The sequence below is a fragment of the Schistocerca serialis genome, chromosome 1 (genome assembly GCF_023864345.2).
Source record: "Schistocerca serialis cubense isolate TAMUIC-IGC-003099 chromosome 1, iqSchSeri2.2, whole genome shotgun sequence".
Classification (NCBI taxonomy): domain Eukaryota; kingdom Metazoa; phylum Arthropoda; class Insecta; order Orthoptera; family Acrididae; genus Schistocerca; species Schistocerca serialis.
In genome coordinates this window covers 202,066,078-202,090,958 of record NC_064638.1, presented here as the reverse complement: position 1 = coordinate 202,090,958, position 24,881 = coordinate 202,066,078, and the positions used below count along the sequence as shown (strand labels likewise).

The following is a 24,881-nucleotide window of genomic DNA, read 5'->3' as shown; positions in this document are numbered from 1 at the left end:
TAATGTGTGTGATATGACAGTTTTATTCTGTTACAATAATGGTTATGAGCCCAGTCATGCTAACAAAGGAAATAGGAAACTGTGTTAATGTCAATTAGCTGATCTAAAGTTGAAGATGAAATATTTGCCGATACTGGCTGATTATTTTCGTGCAATGCATTTGGAAAATGTTAATTGATGTTGAGCTATTTTTATGATCTCAAGGGATAGAAAACAACAGGAAAACAAGTGGTGAAATAAACAAAGAAGACAGAAACAGACACACTAATGAGAAACTAAGTGGAGTGAATTGATCTTCCAGGTCATATCAGATGAAAATTATTTTACTGCGTACTCATATGTGGACTGTAATTGAGCCTTGTGAGACACAATCTGGGGAAGATGCATGAGCTGCTGATAAAAAGGACTTCAAGGTAAGCCACTAGCCAAAATTGTACTTTCTATAAGCAACGACCATCAAATGCATATGTGATATTTGTCAAATACGATAATAGTGTGGGAAGAACATCAAAAATTAAATGCCCCAAGAGATAGCAGATTTCAAACAGTGCAACTGATATGGAAGTTATATTTACTAAAAATGAAGAATTGTGAAGCTATGGAAAATTATCTACAGCTGATAAACAAAACTGTAGCAGATCTAGTCAATGTTAAGTGATGAAATTGAAGATGGACTATTCTGTGTGGAGTTTGAGATGAATGTGTTGTAGTAGTTACAGCTTTGTGCAGTTTGCCAGATAATTATTTTAACTGTGCTACAGTTAAGAGGTGTCTGCTTGCTGAAGATGCTAGATGTAATGAAGATAAACATTCTGTAATGTCCTTGAAAGCTAATACTGGTAATCATATGTACCAAAAAACACCAGTTATTGAAAAGGACAGAAACAAATGTAGAAATAAGCGACACAAAAAGGTAGTTTTGTTTGTTACAACTGTTACAAAGCCAGTCAAACATCCAACAACTATCCTGAAAATGGTAAATTTCAAAAGGAACAGAAGAAACTAGGTGCTGTTAGCATGAGAGCTGCCTGTGACACAATTACATTGAATTCTGATAGCTGGATGGTGGATTCTGGGGCAACTCATCACATGGCTCCAAATGAAAATTATTTTTAGCTGTTGATAAAAATATTTTGGTTGAGATCATAAGCTTATCTGATGGCAGAAAAACAAAAGCCCTGCAGGAAGATATAGTAAGGAGAAGATAATTAGCATCAAAGGTTTGGTTAAGGGATGCATAGCTGACAATACTCTACTTGTGCGTGCCATTGACCATGCAGTCTAAGAAAGGAAGCAGTCCTAGAATTAGACTGTGAAAAAGAAATGAAATAAACCCATCTGATGGCTGTTTGGTGGGTAAATCAACTCGAAAACCATTTCTGAAAACTGTATCAAAAGATTCGAAGGAATGAACAACCACTTGAGAACTTGTTCATAGTGATCTCATGGGATGTATTGATGTCCCAAGTTTTGGGGGGAATAGATATTTAATGAGTATAGTGGATGGATGATGCAAGCAGATACATATTTCTGTATTTCTTAAAAAATAAGGATGAAGTATTTGAAGACTTAGAGAAATGGAAGATTCAAGTTGGGGGGGGGGGGGGGGGAAGCAATAAAACACTTGAAGGGAATTCGCATGGACTGTGGCATAGAATTCTGATCATACAAATGGTCACAGTTTTGTGAATCTGAAGAAATTTGGCATGAAATAACAATGACATACACAACACAGCAAAACCATGTAGCTGAACGCCTCAACAGAATCTTAATGGATGTGGTAAGGTCACAGATGCTAGGAAGAGTTCTTGGGCTGAGCTGATGCTCACTGCAACACGCATAAGAAATTGAGTTAAAAAGAGCCACAAAAACACCGTATGAACTGTGGACAGGTAGAAAGCGTACAAGTTTTCATTTATGTACCCAATTAAAGACATCATTCTAAATTGTCTGTAAGGACTGTAAAATATATTCTTTTAGGATATTCTCTATACAGCTGTGGATACAGGATCTGGATGCAAGATACAAAACAGGTTGTTGAATCCAAAGAGTGTATATTCAAAGAATTTTTGAATGGCAGATGTTCAACTGAAAAAAAGAAACAAAATATGAAGGTGAAAGAGAAGATTCTAATGCTAAGAGGAATTTTATGGTTTCTAAGATCAGGAGGAAAATTTGTAGTAGACTGAAGGTAATCAGTAACTTTTGGAATATACTGAAACTGCACAAACTAGATGCAGGCCAAGAATGACACTTCATTCCAGAAAGAAGGCTTTTGCTGAAAAAGCACAAATAAATGTCATGCAAGGAAGGAGCAGTGATGAACCATTATCATATCATGAAGCAGTTAATTCTGATGAGGCAGTGGAATGGGTAGTTGCAATGAATGAAGAAATTAACTCCTTGAAGAATCATGATACTTGGAAATTGGTTGAGTTATCATCTGGTGTAGTATATGTACTGAAACAAAGTGGCAGATGCTGGAAGAACAAGTGGGTATTTAGAAAGAAGACAGTGGGTGAGAAGCAGATTTTTAAAGCTTGTTTATTCGCGAAGGGATTTAGTCAAGTAAGCAGTGTAGACTATAATGAGCGTTATGCTGCCGTTTCAAATTTTGAAATGATGTGTCTGTTGATAGCAGCCAGTGTTGGGAAAAACTGGCATATTGGCCAGTTTGATGTGAAGAGTGCAGTTCCAGACAGAAGATTTCATCAAGAAGGGTCAAGAAAGTTTGGTTTGCAGGTCAAACAACTCAGTATATGGACTGAAATAAAGTGCCGTATGTTGGAATGATAGTGTAAATAACTCACTAGAAAGACTGGGATTTATTCGAAGTGATATCCCCATGTGTGTACAAGCTAAGTGCAAAGGAAGGGAAAGCTATTCTGTCTGAATGTGTGGATGGTGTACTCACATTTGCGCAAAGTGAAAAGATGAGCAAAAGGTAAAAACTCTTTTAGAAAGTTGCTTTGAAATTAAGCACTTGGGCATGGTGTCACATGTTAGGAGTGAAATTTGAGAACGGCGAAGATGGAACAGTTACCATATTTACCCAAGTATAATACAACTCTGAATGTAAGACGATACCCCATTTTTTTAATAGGTTCCTTCAGAAATGTTTGTTTCTTAACATACTCTCACCAGTCAAAATTACAAACTTCTAATAAACTTATGCCATTTATTGGTTGTATGTGTTTTGATAATAGAAGGAGAAATAAAAAACAAACAAAAAATTTTTCTTCACTGCCTCCTTTGTTTACCCTGTTGTCTGCGGTACCACATTTTTTAATCATCATAATTGTCATCATGTGAAACTTATACTTTCATTGCCACAAATTTGGCTGTTTCTTCTGAGTATGTTGCTTCTATGCTTCTACACTGACATGAGAATGTTAACAATGTCTGCTCTCTCATTGATTATGTAGCAGGTGACACACCCCACATCACTTCCATCTTACTCACAATGAGTGTCGACAACATTGCTGCATGAAACATGTAAGTAGGCTACTGGACCCAGTCTACACTTTTAGCATCTCCTGCAGAAATGCTATTGTTGAGTATTTGGTCAATTTTAAAGTCAATTTGATGAGTTGATTGGTTGATTTGTGGAAGGGGACCAAGCAGCGAGGCCAACCACTCACCTCCCTGCACTCAATATAGTTCTCAGCTAAGCTTGTGTCACTTTTCCACCTTAATCCTTCCATAGTGTTGTGCCTGAGCAACTGTGAGAAACGGACATCTATATCTTTTAGAATTCAGGACATATGTAACAACAGCAATAATACATAAATAAAAAACTCCAATCATGAATATTGAAAATTGCTTGTCCCGCGACCTAATGCCATCTGTTGGTAATGTCTCCACAGTGGTCTTTCTGCTGTACTTTATCCTTGTGATAACAACTGCAGTCAGTATAATGAGATTTGTTTCATTTGTCAGACATTTAATTCAAGATTTATTTTCTTTCTCATTTCATTTGAATGTTGATCTAAAGCTGGTTAATAGCTGGTTACGTCCCCCCACCCCCACCCCCCCCTCCCCTCCCACCCCCCACACCCAGTATTCTAATTTGTGAACATCTACCGAATTTTCATTTGCAATGCACTTCATAAATCATTAGTTTCTATACTGACGTGTGTTCAGAATCATGTAATGGGTTTTGAAGGACAAGATTTTTGACTTTGAATGCTACCTTTACTTAAAAAGCAGCATAAATGTATGTATATGGTGTCCATAATTGTATGAGAAATTTTATTTCAAACCTTTTTAAATACAACAAATGTTGGTGAGTTGATAGAATTTAATGCTATTTCCTCCTATGTTTCACCAAATGGTTAAATTTTTAAGCCTGGTTCATAGTATCTCACGTATCCATCCATTGCACCAGTGCCACAATTCAAATGTCACATGATTGATCAATACTGTGTCAAGTGTATCTGCATATTGCGAAATCTCTAGCCTATTCTAACTAAAGTATTGTTTGCTATACTCTACCTTTCTCGACCCTTCAAAATAAATTCGTGCAAAACCTCAATGGCCAAAGCTTCATTTGTAAATGTAAGATGACCCCTATATTAATTTATTAAACACTGTAAAAATGTTTTCATCAGCAGCAATAGTTAAGTCTGTGAATATAAGATGACCCCATATTTTTTGGATGACAAATTCAGGAAAAAACCTGATCTTACAGTCGAGTAAATACGGTAGTCTTTCTAGATTTGGACTTCAAAATTCTAAGGATACTAAGATCCCAATGGAAACGAAACCAAATTTCCTTGATGAGAATTGTGATGTTGTGGTCTTCAGTCCAGAGACTGGTTTGATGCAGCTCTCCATGCTACTCTATACTGTGCAAGCTGCTTCATCTCCCAGTACGTACTGCAGCCTACATCCTTCTCAATGTGTTTAGTGTATTTATCTCTTGGTCTCCCTCTATGATTTTTACCGTCCACGCTGCCCTCCAATAATAAATTGATGATCCCTTGATGCCTCAGAACATGTCCTAACAACCAATCCCGTCTTCTAGTCAAGTTGAGCCACAAACTCCTCTTCTCCCCAATTCTGCTCAATACCTCCTCATTAGTTATGTGATCTACCAATCTAATCTTCAGCATTCTTCTGTAGCACCGCATTTCGAAAGCTTCTGTTCTCTTCTTGTCCAAACTATTTATCATCCATGTTTCACTTCCATACGTGGATACACTCCATACAAATACTATCAGAAACGACTCCTTGACACTTAAATCTATACTGGATGTTAACAAATTTCTCTTCTTCAGAAACGCTTTCCTTGCCATTGCCAGTCTACATTTTATATCCTCTCTACTTCGACCATCATCAGTTATTTTGCTCCCCAAGTAGCAAAACTCCTTTACTACTTTAAGTGTCTCATTTCCTAATCTAATTCCCTCAGCATCACCCGACTTAATTCAACTACATTCCATTATCCTCATTTTGCTTTTGTTGATGTTCATCTTATACCCTCCTTTCAAGACACTGTCCATTCCGTTCAACTGCTCTTCCAAATCCTTTGCTGTCTCTGACAGAATTACAATGTCATCGACAAACCTCAAAGTCTTTATTTCTTCTCCATGGATTTTAATAACTACTCCGAATTTTTCTTTTGTTTCCTTTACAGCTTGCTCAATATACAGATTGAATAACATTGGGGGAGAGGCTATAACCCTGTCTCACGAATAACATTGGGGAGAGGCTACAACCCTGTCTCACTCCCTTCCCAACCACTGCTTCTCTTTCATGTCCCTCGACCCTTATAATTGCCATCTGGTTTCTGTACAAATTGTAAATAGCCTTTCACTCCCTGTATTTTATACCCCTGCCACCTTAAGAATTTGAAAGAGAGTATTCCAGTCAACATTGTCAAAAGCTTTCTCTAAGTCTACAAATGCTAGAAACGTAGGTTTGCCTTTTCTTAATCTAGCTTCTAAGGTAAGCCGTAGGGTCAGTATTGCCTCACGTGTTCCAACATTTCTACGGAATCCAAACTGATCTTCCCCGAGGTCGGCTACTACCAGTTTTTCCATTCGTCTGTAAAAATTTTGCGTTAGTATTTTGCAGCCGTGACTTATTAAACTGATAGTTCGGTAATTTTCACATCTGTCAACACCTGCTTTCTTTCGGATTGGAATTATTATATTCTTCTTGAAGTCTGAGGGTATTTCGCCTGTCTCATACATTTTGCCCACCAGATGGTAGAGTTTTGTCAGGACTGGCTCTCCCAAGGCTGTCAGTAGTTCTAATGGAATGTTGTGTACTCCCGGGGCCTTATTTCGACTCAGGTCTTTCAGTGCTCTGTCAAACTCTTCATGCAGTATCATATCTCCCATTTCATCTTCATCTACATTCTCTTCCATTTCCATAATATTGCTCTCAAGTACCCTTGTATAGACCCTCTATATACTCCTTCCACCTTTCTGATTTCCCTTCTTTGCTTAGAACTGGGTTTCCATCTGAGTTCTTGATATTCATACAAGTGGTTCTCTTTTCTCCAAAGGTCTCTTTAATTTTCCTGTAGGCACTATCTATCTTGCCCCCAGTGAGATAAGCCTATACATTCTTACATTCGTCATCTAACCATCCCTGTTTAGCCATTTTGCACTTTGTGTCGATGTCATTTTTGAGACCTTTGTATTCCTTTTTGCCTGTTTCATTTACTGCATTTTTATATTTTCTCCTTTCATCAATTAAATTCAATATTTCTTCTGTTACCCAAGGATTTCTACTAGCCCTCATCTTTTTACCTACTTGATCCTCTGCTTCCTTCACTACTTCATCCATCAAAGCTATCCATTCTTCTGCTACTGTATTTCTTTCCCCCATTCTTGTCAATTGTTCCTTTATGGTCTCCCTGAAACTCTGTACAACCTCTGGTGTAGTCAGTTTATCCAGGTCCCATCTCCTTAAAATGCCACCTTTTTGCAGTTTCTTCAGTTTTAATCTACAGTTCATAACCAATAGATTGTGGTCAGATTCCACATCCACCCCTGGAAATGTCTTACAATTTAAAACCTGGTTCATAAATCTCTGTCTTACCATTATATAATCTATCTGAAATCTGTCAGTATCTCCAGGTTTCTTCCATGTATACAAACTTCTTTTATGATTCTTGAACCAAGTGTTAGCTATGATTAAGTTATGCTCTGTGCAAAATTCTACCAGGCAGCTTCCTCTTTCATTTCTTACCCCCAGTCCATATGCACCCACTATGTTTCCTTCTCTTCCTTTTCCTACTATCGAATTCCAGTCATCCATGACTATTAAATTTTCGTCTCCCTTCACTATCTGAATAATTTCTTTTATCTCATCATACATTTCATCAATTTCTTCGTCATCTACAGAGCTAGTTGGCATATAAACTTGTACTACTGTAGTAGGCGTGGGCTTCGTGTCTATCTTGGCCACAATAAGGCGTTCACTATGCTGTTTGTAGTAGCTTACCCGCACTCCTATTTTTTTTATTCATTATTGAACCTACTCCTGCATTACCCCTATTTGATTTTGTATTTATAACCCTGTATTCACCTGACCAGAAGTGTTGTTCCTCCTGCCACCGAACTTCGCTGATTGTGATAGGAAGTTAAAAATATTCCATGTCATGATCTTGTTGTTGGACTCCTTTCCCTTTCATAGAGGACTCAACCAGACACAGCTTTCTGTGTCAAAGTTGTCACAACTGTGTCCAAAATTTAATTTGAACCACTGGAATGCAGCAAAAAGGATGCTAAAATACGTTAAGGAAACTGTGCATTACAAACTCACATATTATCCCACTAGTCAAAGAATTCGCTGATGCTGGTTGGGCTACTGGTATCGATGATCACAAAAGTATTTTGAGATATTAATATTACTGCCAGAATCTCTGGTGTACTGGAAGACTATGAAACAAACTGCAGTTGCACTGGTATGGATGAGAGAATCACTGAAGAGCCTTAACCTGAAAGAACTGATTGTAGAATCAACACGTGTGTGGTGTGATAATCAAGCACCAATCGTACACTCGAAGAATCATATAGATGAGTCAAGAACAAAACATATTGTCATAAAACATTATTTCACCAGGGAGAAAGTAATGGATGGAATGATTGGCATTCGATATGTTTTCACAGATAAAAATCAAGCAAAATTGTTAACAGAGCTATTGGATCAGAATATTCATGAACGTCATTTTTAGAAAATGATATACATGGTTTGAAATGGTATACATGGTTTCTTTCAGATATCATTTCAAGAAATGGGAGGAAGGGGGGGGAGGGGGGGGGGGGAGTGGTGAGAGTTAAACAGGTGAAGACCCTCCTGGCACCTAACCTCCCCAGCTGCCCTCCCTCCACCTCGTCCCTGAATGCTCCCATAAGCAGCGCTTTACTGTCCCCCACCCTTACCCTGGCTCTTCCTCCCCCTCACTGCCCCAGCCTCCTCCTTACCCCCCCACCACCTGGATTGCTTCTCTCATCATGCGTAGTTGCTCACAGTCTGGCCTCACCAGAGCAAATGTCGGGAAATATTATGAAATTACAGCTATAAAAATTATTCAGTTCAACCTGGTTATTGCTACAATTTACCAAACACCATGTGGAAATTTTGAACTTTTCTTGACCAAAATGGAGTTATTGCTAAATGAAGTAAATAAAATGGATAGCGAGTTGACAATCTGTGGCAACTTCAGTATTGATTTCCTCACAAATAGTAGAAACAGAGAGGTCTTTTTGAACCTTGCAACATCCTATAATTTAAAAGCTGAAGTAAAGGCTACTACCCAAGTAACAGAAACTAACAAAACAGCTTTAGATCAATTTCTAGTCAAAAAAGCTTACACAATAATTCACCAAAAATTTTTGATGTAGGATTTAGTGACGATTTTCATTAATATTAATCTTAAAAATGAAGGCAGTATTATTAACGACATGTCTTTAAGAACCAAAAATAGAAGGTATAATCAAGATCATGTAAACTACTTCAATAGATTATTACAGAAAAAAATGGTCACAGGTTTACAAAATTAATGTTGTAAATGAAAAATTCAAGATTTTAATTGATACATTAACTCATTCAGATCACCTTCCCACTGAAAACTGTAACCATAAGGGGAATTCTAGAACAAACAGCTAGATCACAAGGGAATAAGGGTTTCAAGCCAGAAGATAAGACTACTCCATAAAATGCATTAATTAAAAAATTTCTGACTTGAAATACACATGTACTATAAAAAATTCTCCAAAATACTAAGAAAAGCATAGGAGCAGCAAAAATAATGCGTAACAACAAATACATGTATAAGTCAGATAGTAAAGCAAAGGCTATGTGAAATGTTATAAGAAAAGAATCTGGTGAATGCAGATCATTCTGCAAAAATATAACATTGCTACAAAAAAATAAAACAGTGACAAACCCCATAAAAGTAGCCAGCGATTTTAACAATTTTTTTCACAGGTGTCAGAGAAAATATGACACAATCAGACTTACATAAGAGCACCCAAGCCAATGTATACAAAATAAGTGCGTGTAGAGAATTAATGTATATCAGTTCTGTCTCACAAGATGAAGTAGATAATACAATAAAAGAACTAAAAAATTCCAGCTGTGCATGTGTTCATGATGTCTCTGAAACAATCATGAAGAAGAGTGCATCAAACTTAATTTAAAGAATTACATACTTATGCAACTGCTCGCTTCAGCCAGGCACTTTCCTTGATGTATTGAAAACATCTAAAGTCATTTCAGTATATAAAAAAAGGTGAGTAAGATAATGTAAACAACTGCAGACCCATCACAATTTCCTCCTACATTTCAAAAGTATTAGAAAAAATTATGTATGACAAATTTTATGAAATTGGTAAATAAAAACAATATCCTATCAATGAACAACATGGATTAAGAAATAAGAGGTCAACCACAACTGCTTGTATGAGTGTATCAATTTGGTATTAAGCCTGATGGACAAGAAACAGGAATCAAGAGGAGTGTTTATTGACCTGTTAAAAGCTTGTGATGTGGTGCTACAGAAGAATGCTGAAGATTAGATGGGTAGATCACATAACTAATGAGGAAGTATTGAATAGGATTGGGGAGAAGAGAAGTTTGTGGCACAACTTGTCCAGAAGAAGGGATCGGTTGGTAGGACATGTTCTGAGGCATCAAGGGATCACCAATTTAGTATTGGAGGGCAGCGTGGAGGGTAAAAATCGTAGAGGGAGACCAAGAGATGAATACACTAAGCAGATTCAGAAGGATGTAGGTTGCAGTAGGTACTGGGAGATGAAAAAGCTTGCACAGGATAGAGTAGCATGGAGAGCTGCATCAAACCAGTCTCAGGACTGAAGACCACAACAACAACAACATGGTGGACCATAAGATACTGCTATCAAAATTTGAAAAATATGGTATTCGTGGTTTGTCCAACAACAGAATCAGTTTTTTCCTGAGTAATCACGAGCAGGCAGTGTGCATCAAGCACACACATATCATCCAAAAATTGTATATTAACACCTGTCAGACTTTAAACAAATTAAATTTGGGGTACCCCAAGGATCAGTAACGGGACCCCTTCTGTTTCTTGTGTATATAAATGATCTCAAATGTGGTTGTACATAAAACAATCAAATTTGCAGATGACACCACGATTCTGCTAGAAGGAGACAGCAAAGAACAATTACAGCAATCAGTGAACAATGTACAAAAAACTTAGCAGCTGGGCACAGAACAAAAATAGTAAAGAAACTGTTGCACTAAAATCCCACAGTGCTCCAAACAAGGAACATGTTCATCCCATTGGTCTCAATCAATGACAAACTAGTTAGTAACAATTCTGAAACCAAATTCCTAGGACTTTGGCTGCAGAGCAATGTTAAATAGAATAAGCATATTCAATACCTCAACACAGAATTGAGCAAGACCTGTTACCTTCTTTGCTCACTAAAACCATGCTGTTGTGAGGAAACATTAATGAATGCATACCATGCCTACTTCCATTCTCGCCTTAAATATGGAGTCCTTTCTGGGGAAACACTATGACAACTGAGAGCCATGTGGAGTGGCCGCACAGTTAGAGATGCCATGTCAGGGACTGCGCAGCCCCTCCCACCAGAGGTTTGAGTGCTCCCTTGGGCATGGGTATATGTGTTGTGATGTGTTGGCAAATGTGCCAACACCTTGTAGATAGAGGAGGCCGAAATGCACGCTATCTAACGCAGACAGGCGTGAATTCTGCAACAGGATAAGTAGTGAATTCTAATAAGAAAAGTATGCAGCTCCTCGAATACTTAACTTTATTCCATCCTTGTGGTACATCGCTCTTGATAATACAAATAAGACTATCTTCAGATACGGTTAATGGCGCCTTGCTAGGTCGTAGCCACGGACTTAGCTGAAGGCTATTCTAACTATCTCTCGGCAAATGAGAGAATGGCTTCGTCAGTGTAGTCGCTAGCAAAGTCGTCGTACAACTGGGGCGAGTGCTAGTACGTATCTCGAGACCTGCCTTGTGGTGGCGCTCGGTCTGCGATCACACAGTGGCGACACGCGGGTCCGACATGTACTAAATGGACCGCGGCCGATTTAAGCTACCACCTAGCAAGTGTGGTGTCTGGCGGTGACACCACACTCCTCCCCCGCAAATCGGCGAACGGTCGTGTTATAAGGCTTCCGCCCGCCGTGGGGAGGACCCCATGTTGACGTATGCGATGAGGTGGGGAGCCTAACAACAGGCGAGGCTGTGCCACCTGCACCCGGCCATTCGGTCCGAGGGGAGCTAGGAAACGCCTGAAAACCTAGTCCAGGGTGCACGTCAACATGCGGTGTATGCGCCCGTAAAGAGACAGGAGGGGCCGAAGGGTCGACCTCCATTGCGTCGCGGTACCCGACGCGCGATGACGTCACGTGGTCCGGAGCGGGCAAGAGTTCCATGACGGAGGACAGCTGGTCACGGGAAGCGATCGGCGGCGCGTGACCCAGGGAGGCGCTTGGCGGCTGCAGCGAAGCGTCCAATGCGGGCGGCGCCGGCGGGAGAACAGGCGGCGGCGGCTCGTTGCCATGGGGCAAAATAGAAAGCATCGTCGGTAACACCTGGGGATGAGGCGAGCCAGTAGATGGGTCCCCAGGGCGCTGACCGGATGGCACCATCGCTGAAAGCAGACGGGGAGCGGCAGAACCCGTGCGACGACAGAGGCGCAGCTGATTGAGATGCTGACGCACCTCACCAAAGGCCCCCAAAACCAAATACATCGCGCAGCCGAGGCAGCGAAGAATGCGCCCTGCGAGCCAACGCCGTGAACCTCGATAGTTGCAATAGAATACAACGTCGCCTGGAGCAAAAGCAGAAGTCTGCCGCTGCACAGGAACCTGATGCGGCGGATGCAGCAAAGACATCAAGGTTCGATGAGGACGACTGTGGAGCAACTCAGCCAGTGAGCGACCATCTCGGGGCTGAGAGTGATACGAAGACAAAAAGAGCAACAAGGCGTCCTCCCGAGAATGCGACTCTTTCAACTTCAACATCTGTGACTTGAAAGTCCGGACCAATCGTTCAGCGGCACCGTTTGACTGAGGCGAAAACAGCGCGGATGTCAGATGTTGAATACCATTGGCCTGGCAGAATGACTGAAATTCTGCGGACATGAATTGTGGGCCATTGTCGGAAACAATAGTCTGCGGAAGACCTTCAATGCAAAAGATAGCAGACAACGCTTGGATGGTGGCGGAGGACGTCGTGGAAGACATCCGGACAACAAAAGGAAAATTACTGAAGGCATCGACCAGAACCAACCATCGAGCATTCCAGAATGGACCAGCAAAATCAATGTGCAAGCGTTGCCAAGGGGAAGTGGCTTTTGGCCATGCAAAGACTTTCCGCGGCGGTGCGGATTGTTCTTCGGCACACGCCATGCAAGAAGAACACATATTCGTAATCGCAGCATCGATTCCGAACCAAGTACAGTGCTGACGAGCAAGTTGTTTCGTTCGCACTATACCCCAATGTCCTTGGTGAAGAAGCCGTAAAACAGAGGACTGTAATGAATGTGGGACCACGACTCGGGACTGAGCATTATCAGAACGCAACAACAAAACACTACGTCGAACAAAAAGTCTCTCCTTGTGAGCAAAAAATCGGCGAACCAACGGATCCTCGATCCGAGACTTTGACAAAGGCCATTGCGTAGCAACAAAACGCAAAATGGTAGCAAGGAGAGGGTCAGCAGCTGTGGCTGTAGCTACATGACGAAAATCAATCGGAAACGATTCGACCACTTCATCGGTTTCCGAATCAATGAACATGCAAGCAAGTTCGGAAGAATCGAATGCTTTATCCTCAGCAACAGGCAAACGGGACAACGCATCGGCGTTTCCGTGCTTAGCAGTGGACCGATACAAGATATCGTAGCGGTACTGCGAGAGGAAAATAGACCAGCGAATTAATTTCTGCGCTGTACGCGGAGGTACAGGCTTGTTCGGATGAAAAAGCGATGTCAAAGGTTTGTGGTCTGTGATGATGGTAAAGTGACGACCTTACAAGAAATCATGGAACTTAGTAACACCAAACACGAGAGCTAAAGCTTCTTTCTCTATCTGTGAGTAATTTCTTTGCGCAGACGAGAGCAATTTTGACGCAAAGGCAATAGGGCGATCATGCGACCCATCTTTGTGCGCAAGCACAGCACCGATCCCGAAATCCGATGCATCTACCATCAACAAAAGGGGTTTCTGGGGATCGAATGGTGTAAGGCAAGTATTTGAAAGCAACGCCGATTTCAATTGGCGAAAGGCGCGTTCGCATTCCGTCGTCCAGACGAACGGAACACCTGTACAGCGTAAGCGATGAAGCGGAGCTGAAATGGAAGAGGCATTGCGCAGAAAGCGATGATAATAGTTAATTTTACCCAACACACTCTGTAGCTGCTTCACATTTTGTGGCGAAGGCAATTCTTGTGTGGCACGGAGGTGCTTTGGACTCGGATGTATGCCTTGGGCATTTATGACATGCCCCAGATATGGTAAGTCACGAGCAAAAAACACACATTTGTCCTTCCGCAAGCGAAGACCATTTTGTCGCAATACCTGAAATAATGTTCGTAGGTGTGCTAAATGCTCGTCGGCCGTCTTTCCGGAGATCACAATATCGTCCAGATAGTTCGCAGCAGTAGGGACCGACGCACAAACAGTTTGTAAATATTGCTGAAACAATGCAGGGGCGGATGCACACCCGAATGGCAGGCTTTTGAAGCGGTACAAACCAAGATGCGTGTTAACCACCAAGACGCGCTGGGATTCGGCGTCCACTGGGATTTGCAAGTACGCATCTGCTAGGTCCAACTTGGAAAAGTATTTACCCGGGCACAGTTTATCAAAAAGATCTTCCGGGCGGGGTAAGGGAAAAGTTGCAGTCACTAGTTGTGGATTCACTGTTGCCTTGAAGTCCACACAAAGTCTCAGTTTTCTAGAAGGTTTTGGCAAAATTACTAAGGGTGAGGCCCAGAGAGAAGCTTGCACACGTTCAATTACACCCTGTGATTCTAGATCGTTTAATGTTCTTGCGACCTCATCACGCAATGCGTGGGGAACATTGCGCGCTCGGAAAAATTTCGGTTGCGCGTTTACTTTCAGTTCCAAATGTGCTTCATAGTTTTTAGCGCAACCTAAGCCCGGTGCAAAAATGTCTGCAAATTCTTCTCACAGACGAGAAACACTGTCTGAAGGCGCAGTCTGGTTCACTGATAGGACGTGATTTACTATAGACATGTTAAACAATTGAAATAAATCTAAACCAAACAAGTTCACTGCAGTAGAAGAACGAAGAACGTAAAATGACACAAGTTTTGTTTGTCCCTTGTATGTTGCAAGAAGAGTGCACTATCCTAACACAGGGATCTGCTGTCCTGAATAACTTTTTAACTCAACATTTGCGGCACGCAACGGAGGTTTGCCCAGTTGTTTGTACGTGTTGTGATTGAGCAATGAAACTGTAGCTCCGGTATCGAGCTGGAATGGTATGACCGTGCCATTCAAGTCCAAATCTACAAATAGTTTGTTGTCCTGCTGGCGACAAGAGCGACTGTCTCGTGCAATTTGAACTGATACAGGCACAGCATCACTTGCTAATTGACGTGATTTCCGGCGATGTCGACGCACACTTTTTGTGGGACGAACACAGTCACAGGTAGAGACAGTGGCACTGGACGAAGTGGAATTAACTACATGAATGTCCATGGGGGAAGGTCCACGAGCCTGAGTGTCCTTGGTTCGATTCCGGCACGAAGCAAAGGGCCTGGAATGATTAAGAGTGTCTAATCTGAGCTTTTTCTGGCAAACACTTTGAACATGTCATTTCTTATTACAGAAAAAGCAAATAGCTTGGCGTGACGGGCAATTGTCACGCGAATGTCTAGTAGCACACCGCGGGCATGATTTCACTGCATTTGTATGCCGGCGCGGCACACCTGGTTTAGAGCGTGGCGGCAGCTGCCTGGACGTGCGCGAGGGCAGTTTACCGGGCCGCGCAGTGCGCCTGGCGGGCCGGTTAATGTGACACACGTCCGGCGAAGTTTCAAATGATTCCTGAGCACAGTCAAGCGTGTCCTGTCTATCCAATATGTCTATCACTTGTTGAAGGGAGGGATTAACTAGTTTCAATATCTGTTCCCGTATGCGAACATCAGAAACGTTCTGTGCAATTGCATCACGCACCATAGTATCTGAATAAGGAAGGCCACAGTCACATTCAAACGCACAATCCCTAGTACGGCCTTGCAAAGTTGCAACCCACTCCCGATTAGTTTGACAGGCCGTACGTTTTGTACGAAAGAAAGTATACCTTTTGGCAATGACATTGACTGTTTCTTTGAAATAGGCGTCCAATGCCGACAAAATTTCTTCGTAGGACAGAGTTGCTACGTCGCGTCGGGGAAACAATTTCACTATCACACGGTAGGTTGACACACCGACACAGGATAATAAGTGAGGCTGCCGCTCATTACCTTGAATTCTGTAGGCGGCGAGATGAAATCCAAACTGGCATGACCACTCAGTCCAGGTCTCTTGCTGTGCATCAAAATTGCGAAACGGCGGTGCAACTGCATGTTGTGGCTGCGGTAGCGGTGAAGCGGCGGCTGCCGCATCGTGTTGCAGTGCACGTTGACCCTGGACGAGCTGTCCAAGGGCATCCAATAACGCCTGCGTCTGCTGATTCTGCAAGCGATAAAATTCGGACAGTACATCTGGAGATTGTGGCGAAGCCATGACACAAGTAAATGTAAGCAATTAGAAAGAACAAAACCCTTTCCGTTGCCTCGTCGCCAACGATGTGTTGGCAAATGTGCCAACACCTTGTAGATAGAGGAGGCCGAAATGCACGCTATCTAACGCAGACGGGCGTGAATTCTGGAACAGGATAAGTAGTGAATTCTAATAAGAAAAGTATGCAGTTCCTCGAATACTTAACTTTATTCCATCCTTGTGGTACATCGCTCTTGATAATACAAATAAGACTATCTTCAGATACGGTTAATGGCGCCTTGCTAGGTCGTAGCCATGGACTTAGCTGATGGCTATTCTAACTATCTCTCGGCAAATGAGAGAAAGGCTTTGTCAGTGTAGTCGCTAGCAAAGTCGTCGTACAACTGGGGCGAGTGCTAGTCCATATCTCGAGACCTGCCTTGTGGTGGCGCTCGGTCTGCGATCACACAGTGGCGACATGCGGGTCCGACATGTACTAAATGGACTGCGGCCGATTTAAGCTACCACCTAGCAAGTGTGGTGTCTGGCGGTGACACCACATGTTGTTCTTAGTGTAAGTTAGTTTAAGTAGTGTGTAAGTCTAGAGACCGATGACCTCAGCCATTTGGTCCCTTAGGAATTCATACACATGTGAACATTTTTTTATTACTGAGATCAAAACCTTGGAAAGTCTCTAAAGTCATATTTACAACATCACTGCTTTTGTGCCATTGAAGAATATTTAAATTTATGAAGTGTGCTATATAAATACTTAATGCATAAAATGTCTTATTGTAACCTTAAATAACCTGGAAATCACTTTCAGAAGTGTATTTATAATTTGACTTGTCCAACGTCTTATGCAAAAAATGCTTTTGTAGACAACAGGACTAATAAATACAATACAAACCTCATAGATTACTTGGAAAAAGGCAGAAACCTAACTGGACTTTACTATGGTTTGTTGATTTGATGGATCATTCGGAACTTTTGCTATTTTTTTTTTATAAGAAAAAAAAAGTGCTCTTTCACAAGGATATTGCACCACTCTACACATTAGCAGTGAAAATGGATGAATTGGGCATCCACGCTATTAACCAGACTTACCCCAAGTGAGTTCTTCCTGTTGCCTAACTTAAAACTCTGGCTTGCCAGGAAGAAATTTTCATCAAATGAGGAAGTGATAATTGCACTCAACGAGTATTTTGCAAGAGTTTGATGGGGTCTATCTTTCCAATGGGATGAAAAAGCCGGAGGATTGCTAGACCAAGTGTATATCTTCTTTAAAGGAAATAATGTGGGTCATTTACAAAATGAACTTTTTCCTTGCTTTTTTACAACTTATCAAACCACCCTTGTATTTCCATTGAAGTGTGGAGCGAGTGCACTTGTACAAAACAAGTCAGAAAATAATTTTCGTGTTTGAAGAAAGAGTGTTCTGAAACAAATGATTTCCCACATCCAGGAAGTCTAGATATCTGACATGTGTGATGAATTACCATCATTTAACATTCATACAACATTTGTATTCAATAGTCATGGCTCAGAAGTCAAGTGTAGCAGCACTCCATGCTCTAATTCAAAGCAACAAAAATCAGAGGCATAACTGTTACTGCAGTTTTGCCTTCAATTTGCTCATGGAGCATTTGTATTTAACACTGTAGCTAGTGACGAGTTACGGTGCCTATACGTTAAATTCTTAAGGGGAAATTAATGCCTGAATCCTAACAAAGGACATATAATCAAGCAAAGGACAGTGTGAAGATAATATCTTGCACCTTGTGGTGGAAAACGGGTGTTGTTCATTACGAACTTCTTCCCAGGGCTGTGTCCATTGCAACTGGTATTAGCTGCCAACAACTGATACACCTTCCAGTCACAGTATAAGAAAATAATGACAAAACTGCATCACATGTTGGTGCTACAAGATAATACACTCTGCTGATTTCACAAACAAGATTATCCAAGAGTTTGTTTTGGAAGTCATCCCTTATTCACTTATTCTTATGACCTTGTGACTTCAAATGTTTAACCTCCCTCTCTCTTTACCAAACAACCATCAAGAAAATAGCTTTTTGAATGAAAATTAACTTCAAACATGACATCTTTAGTGACAGGCTGTAGGTTTTCTAAGGGCATGGAATGAGTAAACTCGGTAAGCAGTGTTAGTCTGTTTCAGGTAATGAGAGAGAATATTTTGTTTATGATTAATTTCTCTTTTATGGTTATGTTGTGTTCAATAAACAAAGGAAAAATTGGTATTAAAATATGCACTGTACTAATACAAATGAAATACACCTTAACATGATAACCTTATGGTGGAAAACTCAGTAAAAAAATAAAGTATCTGTAACAGGAACTTGTCTATATTGGCACGAATTATATTTAACTCACTTCGGATGTTGAAAGGATCTGTGTTTACTTTCTGTCATGTGTCGTACTCAAGTAGTACCAAAATGAGACATTTCATAAGAAAAGTTGTGTATTCACAAAAACCCAAATATTATGTCAGCAGAAGTGGAAAGAGGCATTATTAGTTGTTCAGTATCTTAACTTTTTTGCCCTTACTCTACGAGATACTGAAAGTAGCAAGACTACTTTTGATGGAGAAATTTTTGTGGTAGTATCTGATTTTGTCATTGGAGGATATTGATCTCTTATTGTAGATGCCTTTAGATAGCTGATAGGCCATTTCCATTTTGCTAATATGTGATACAGAATCTCTCTCTGATAATTCAAGCTCCATCCGTTCACCTAGTCATTTCAACTTTTCTGCCTGCTTAGTTTTTCCTTGCTCCACCTCCATTTCTCATGGTGCTTATTTTACGCTTATTGTAAAGTGCGTCTTCTCAAAGGATTTTCGAAGCCCAACTTTTGCTGCCTGTGTTTTCAGTTGGTTAAGTTGTTTTGCTGTCATATTTATGGAGTCTAAAAAAATCATGAGATCATCCACAAAGGCTAGGCAGTCAGTTGTATGATTCGTATATTTGTAGCCTTTGCCTCACCTCGTTTTCTACCCCTGAGGTGTTCATTTCTTTCTGCCTTTGTCAGATGACCTTTTGTTGAATACAGTTGAAGAGCAGAAGTGATAGTCCATCTCCTTGTCTCACACTTGTCCTGATTTCGAAGGCATCAGGCATCTCTCCTCTGAACTTCACTTTGGGGGTGATGTTGTTTAGGGTTTGCTGGATAGTGACTTTCGTCTTGTCATTGAAGCCAAACTCTTCAAGGATTTGAGAGAGGATGCTTCAGTCGATGAAATCAAATGCCTACCTGAAATTCTGAAGGTCACCATGAATGCTCTGTTCCATAGTTTCAGATATGAAAGGATAGATTTAAAATTGAGAATATGCTCAGCGCATAATAGTACGTTTTGAAACCCAGTTGGTATTCCCCCAATTACCGACTGATTTGTTGTGTTCCACCCTATTCTTTAGAGCACTTTGAGAATATCTTATAAGTTGTTCACGGGAGGGAGATGCCATGGTAGTGGTTCATATCTGTTGTGTCCCCTTTTTCATGTAGTGGGTGCATTACGGCTTGGGAGTTTTTCACTTTCCCAAATATCTTGAATAATTACAACAAGTTTATTGATTGCCTTATCCCTTGCATGTTTCCACAGTTCAGAAATTATCTGGTCTTATGTGGTGTTTTGTTGCCCTTCAGTTCTTGGATGATGATTTCAATTTCTTCTGTAGTAGATGTAGACAAATTTGGATGGGTTGTTTTTACAAACAAATTCCGTTTCAGAACCTCACAGTTGAGGAGCAATTGAAAATAATATCATAGAATCTGACAATTATCTTTGTCACTAAGGGCTAGTTTCAATATGGAATCTGTGAACTGTAGGCTCAGGGGTGGAGTATTGAACTTGTTCAGATTGTGCTTGAAGGTTTTATAGAATTTATGTTTGTTACCCCCCACCTGTTGAATAACATTATTTAGCTCACAAAACATGCTTTCTTGGTTTTGTGAGTGGGACAGTCTCCTTAGTTGCTGTGCTGTGATCACAACTTTTCGCAGTTGTTCCCAATTAACCGGATTTAAAGCTTCTGTCTAATGGGTGAAATATTCTGGATCTCTTGTTTCACTTTCTGTGCATTGGTGACATGGTCAATTTAGAATTCACTGAGGTAGGAGTTTGGAGATGTTCGGGTCTTGTACTTTCTGGGCCTGTGTTTGAAAGCAGTTGACTTTAGAACCAGATTGAATGATGTGCATAATTCCACTAGTCTCTCTCCATTAGAGTTGGTTCTCCTGTGACCTAGGTAGTTTCCAGTAAGCTTTTGATATTTTATTTCCATACCAAGCTGGGCGTTGAAACCCCAAGTAGAATGATGGCATGATTGTCAGATACCTTTGGGAGGATATCTTCTAGCTCCTACCAGAACATGCCTATTCCTTACAGGTCCCTCTTATTTGCATGATTGAATGTGCGTTGGCCTGAGTGAATGCGCATTGGCCTGGTTGAATGACACATGTATGTCCACCACTGTGTAGACGCAGCTTTTAGGGGAGGTGAAGTCCATAATTGAGCATGAAATATTCCCGTGGTTCAATGGGTGATAGTTTTTACTGCATGTTTTCCAGTCTTCCCTTTGAAGATTGTAAAGCCTCCATTGGTGAATTTTATTTCCTGAATTGTCATGATGAACATTTGGTACTAGGACAAGGTATCAGTGACTTGTGTTTCAGTTTGCTGGTCTGAAGAAGTAAGTTTGTGTAGAAGTATCAAAAAAGCTCTGGCATTTGTGTCTGCTATGTCCTGGAATCTCCAACACCTATGAGAATGTCAGTGCAGCTTTCCCATAATCTGAAACCTGCTTGCATTATTCAAGATGATGGTGAAGTGGTCATAATCTAGGGAAATAGCTACTGATGAACTTTCCTCCATATTTGTGACAGTTGGAGAACTGTAGGTTGAGGCCATTGATGTTTGACACTGATCAAGATACTGTCGATGTTGTAAGCCTTGGAAAGAGCCTAATGTTTTTCTTGTGTTGGTATGTTTGGTCCACGACAAATATTTAATTTCACATAAGTCCACTAACAAGCTGGTGAGGATTTCCCTATCCACCAACCAGGACATGACACATGGCAGTTTCACTTTTCTCTCCGCTACAACACTGTAGTAGGTTCATGACAATGAGCAATGTTGTCCTATCCATACTTAATCATGTGAACTCCACAACCTTTAAAGATTGTTGTTGAAGAACACAAGTTTTATTTCAGTGTCATAACTGGTTTTGGGCTATCATGCTCCTCTTCAGATGGCTAATTTTTTCCAGTTAAATTAATATTTTATTCAGCAGCATATCATTCACTCCTGCAATATGTTTCAGTGGACAGCACTTTATCTTGCATTGGTCCTTATAATTTTACAGGTCAACGCACAAACAGCTACAGTGCAAACAGCATGCAGATTCTAAATAAAACCCTGTGGCACACAAACACTTCATCATATTCATCATGTCAGTTTCATCCTCAGATGTACTTTATGAGAACATGTCCAAGAACTACATGAATACTAATTTTGAAAGAAATTTCAACTAACGAAATTATCACAAAAGGGTTTTTTCCCAGTTCAGATGAAACTCACATAAAATATATGTTGGTTTGCACATTTTATTTTAATTTTTTATGTCAGCAATATTGACATAAAATAATCAGATGACATTTTGACAAGGATTCTTCTGTCTAGTGTCAGGCATACATCCAGCCAAATTGTATGTGGCTTGTTAGCAGCAGTTATTAATTAGAGTAAATAAAATTCCATCAATGTCACAGTGTCTTTTACTAAAGGTTACTGACCTTGGAGACTTAATTGTCCAGCATTTCTTCAACAAGGGTACACTATTGAAACAGCTATGCTGTATCCAGAATGAGATTTTCACTCTGCAGCGGAGTGTGCGCTGATATGAAACTTCCTGGCAGATTAAAACTGTGTGCCCGACCGAGACTCGAACTCGGGACCTTTGCCTTTCGCAGGCAAGTGCTCTACCAACTGAGCTACCAAAGCATGACTCATGCCCGGTACTCACAGCTTTACTTCTGCCAGTACCTCGTCACCTACCTTCCAAACTTTACAGAAGCTCTCCTGCGAACCTTGCAGAACTAGCACTCCTGAAAGAAAGGATATTGCAGAGACATGGCTTAGCCACAGCCTGGGGGATGTTTCCAGAATGAGATTTTCACTCTGCAGCGGAGTGTACGCTGATATGAAACTTCTTGGCAGATTAAAACTGTGTGCCCGACCGAGACTCGAACTCGGGACCTTTGCCTTTCACGGGCAAGTGCTCTACCAACTGAGCTACCGAAGTACGAGTCACGCCCGGTACTCACAGCTTTACTTCTGCCAGTACCTCGTCTCCTACCTTCCAAACTTTACAGAAGCTCTCCTGCGAACCTTGCAGAACTAGCACTCCTGAAAGAAAGGATATTGCGGAGACATGGCTTAGCCACAGCCTGGGGGATGTTTCCAGAATGAGATTTTCACTCTGCAGCGGAGTGTGCGCTGATATGAAACTTCCTGGCAGATTAAAACTGTGTACCCGACCGAGACTCGAACTCGGGACCTTTGCCTTTCGCAGGCAAGTGCTGTACCAACTGAGCTACCGAAGCACGAGTCACGCCCGGTACTCACAGCTTTACTTCTGCCAGTACCTCGTCTCCTACCTTCCAAACTTTACAGAAGCTCTCCTGCGAACCTTGCAGAACTAGCACTCCCGAAAGAAAGGATATTGCGGAGACATGGCTTAGCCACAGCCTGGGGGATGTTTCCAGAATGAGAGTTTCACTCTGCAGCGGAGTGTGCGCTGATATGAAACTTCCTGGCAGATTAAAACTGTGTGCCCGACCGAGACTCGAACTCGGGACCTTTGCCTTTCGCAGGCAAGTGCTCTACCAACTGAGCTACCGAAGCACGACTCACGCCCGGTACTCACAGCTTTACTTCTGCCAGTACCTCGTCTCCTACCTTCCAAACTTTACAGAAGCTCTCCTGCGAACCTTGCAGAACTAGCACTCCTGAAAGAAAGGATATTGCAGAGACATGGCTTAGCCACAGCCTGGGGGATGTTTCCAGAATGAGATTTTCACTCTGCAGTGGAGTGTACGCTGATATGAAACTTCCTGGCAGATTAAAACTGTGTGCCCAACCGAGACTCGAACTCGGGACCTTTGCCTTTCGCGGGCAAGTGCTCTACCAACTGAGCTACCGAAGCACGACTCACGCCCGGTACTCACAGCTTTACTTCTGCCAGTACCTCGTCTCCTACCTTCCAAACTTTACAGAAGCTCTCCTGCGAACCTTGCAGAACTAGCACTCCTGAAAGAAAGGATATTGCAGAGACATGGCTTAGCCACAGCCTGGGGGATGTTTCCAGAATGAGATTTTCACTCTGCAGTGGAGTGTACGCTGATATGAAACTTCCTGGCAGATTAAAACTGTGTGCCCTACCGAGACTCGAACTCGGGACCTTTGCCTTTCGCGGGCAAGTGCTCTACCAACTGAGCTACCGAAGCACGACTCACGCCCGGTACTCACAGCTTTACTTCTGCCAGTACCTCGTCTCCTACCTTCCAAACTTTACAGAAGCTCTCCTGCGAACCTTGTAGAACTAGCACTCCTGAAAGAAAGGATATTGCGGAGACATGGCTTAGCCACAGCCTGGGGGATGTTTCCAGAATGAGATTTTCACTCTGCAGCGGAGTGTGCGCTGATATGAAACTTCCTGGCAGATTAAAACTGTGTGCCCGACCGAGATTCGAACTCGGGACCTTTGCCTTTCGCGGGCAAGTGCTCTACCAACTGAGCTACCGAAGCACAACTCACGCCCGGTACTCACAGCTTTACTATGCTGTAGTCACTGATAATAATTAGTATTTTGTGTTTCTTGAAAGTGAGTTTCTCTCCTACAGAGCATTGATACTTTCATTAAGCATATACACTGGGCTTTTCATGTGCAATGTCCAAGAAAAATTAATCAGTACTTTTCGTTCAGCATCTTCTATAATCTCAAAAACTGAAACTTAGCAGAACTGTGGTTTTGTCTTAACACACATTTTCTTCTTTCACTTTGGTTTAGTAACTACTTCATTATCTTAACCCTTTCTTTGGCCTATGTGAAGTTTAAAATGAGTTGTGCTTTGCCTGCATTGCTCTCCACTGCCTGGGTAACCAGACCTTCTCATCTGCTGTTGCTGTGGGCTTCTCATAATTCTTTCATTCCATTGGAGCTAGCACACAAGCAACATGACTTTGAGGCATCATGGAGAGCAGCCTTGGTAGCTGCAGGATCAGTGTGGCTGAATGCCAACCTAAGGAGCTCGAGTTCAGTTCCCAGCTGAGTCCATATGGGCAATGGGTACTGTGTTGTCTTCATCATAATTTCATCATCACCAAAGCACAAGTTGCCTACATGGTGTCACATAAAAAGACATGCACCCAGCAGTGAGCCACCACATGACAGAGAGAGATCAGAGAGCACGTGACCAATTAGTCGCATGTGTAGAGCAAAGCAGTGCAGAACTAAAAACCTTCAGAATTTAAAACTGATCAGCACACATCACTCGTTGCTGCCATCTTAGATCTCTGTTCAGAACATGATAACTTATCATGGAATACTATTATTATTATTTTATTATATTTGTATTTCACA

General features: G+C 41.5%; 1 protein-coding gene and 1 non-coding gene across 4 annotated transcripts in view; one reads left to right on the top strand and one right to left on the bottom strand.

Moving 5' to 3' along the window:
* The window catches only part of LOC126465494 (meiotic recombination protein REC8 homolog), a 412,324-nt gene that overhangs the window by 370,402 nt on the left and 17,041 nt on the right, over positions 1–24,881 (top strand). For 2 of the 3 annotated variants that reach the window (XR_007585976.1, XR_007585977.1), the window contains one exon: positions 205–413. The exons of the other annotated variant lie outside the window; for it this stretch is intronic. The gene's annotated coding sequence lies outside the window, so the exon portion shown is untranslated. The remainder of the gene's footprint in view (positions 1–204; positions 414–24,881) is intronic. 3 annotated transcript variants of the gene reach the window in all.
* Trnas-cga (transfer RNA serine (anticodon CGA)) lies at positions 23,973–24,047 on the bottom strand. Its single transcript has one exon. It is a non-coding gene; the product is annotated as a tRNA-Ser (tRNA).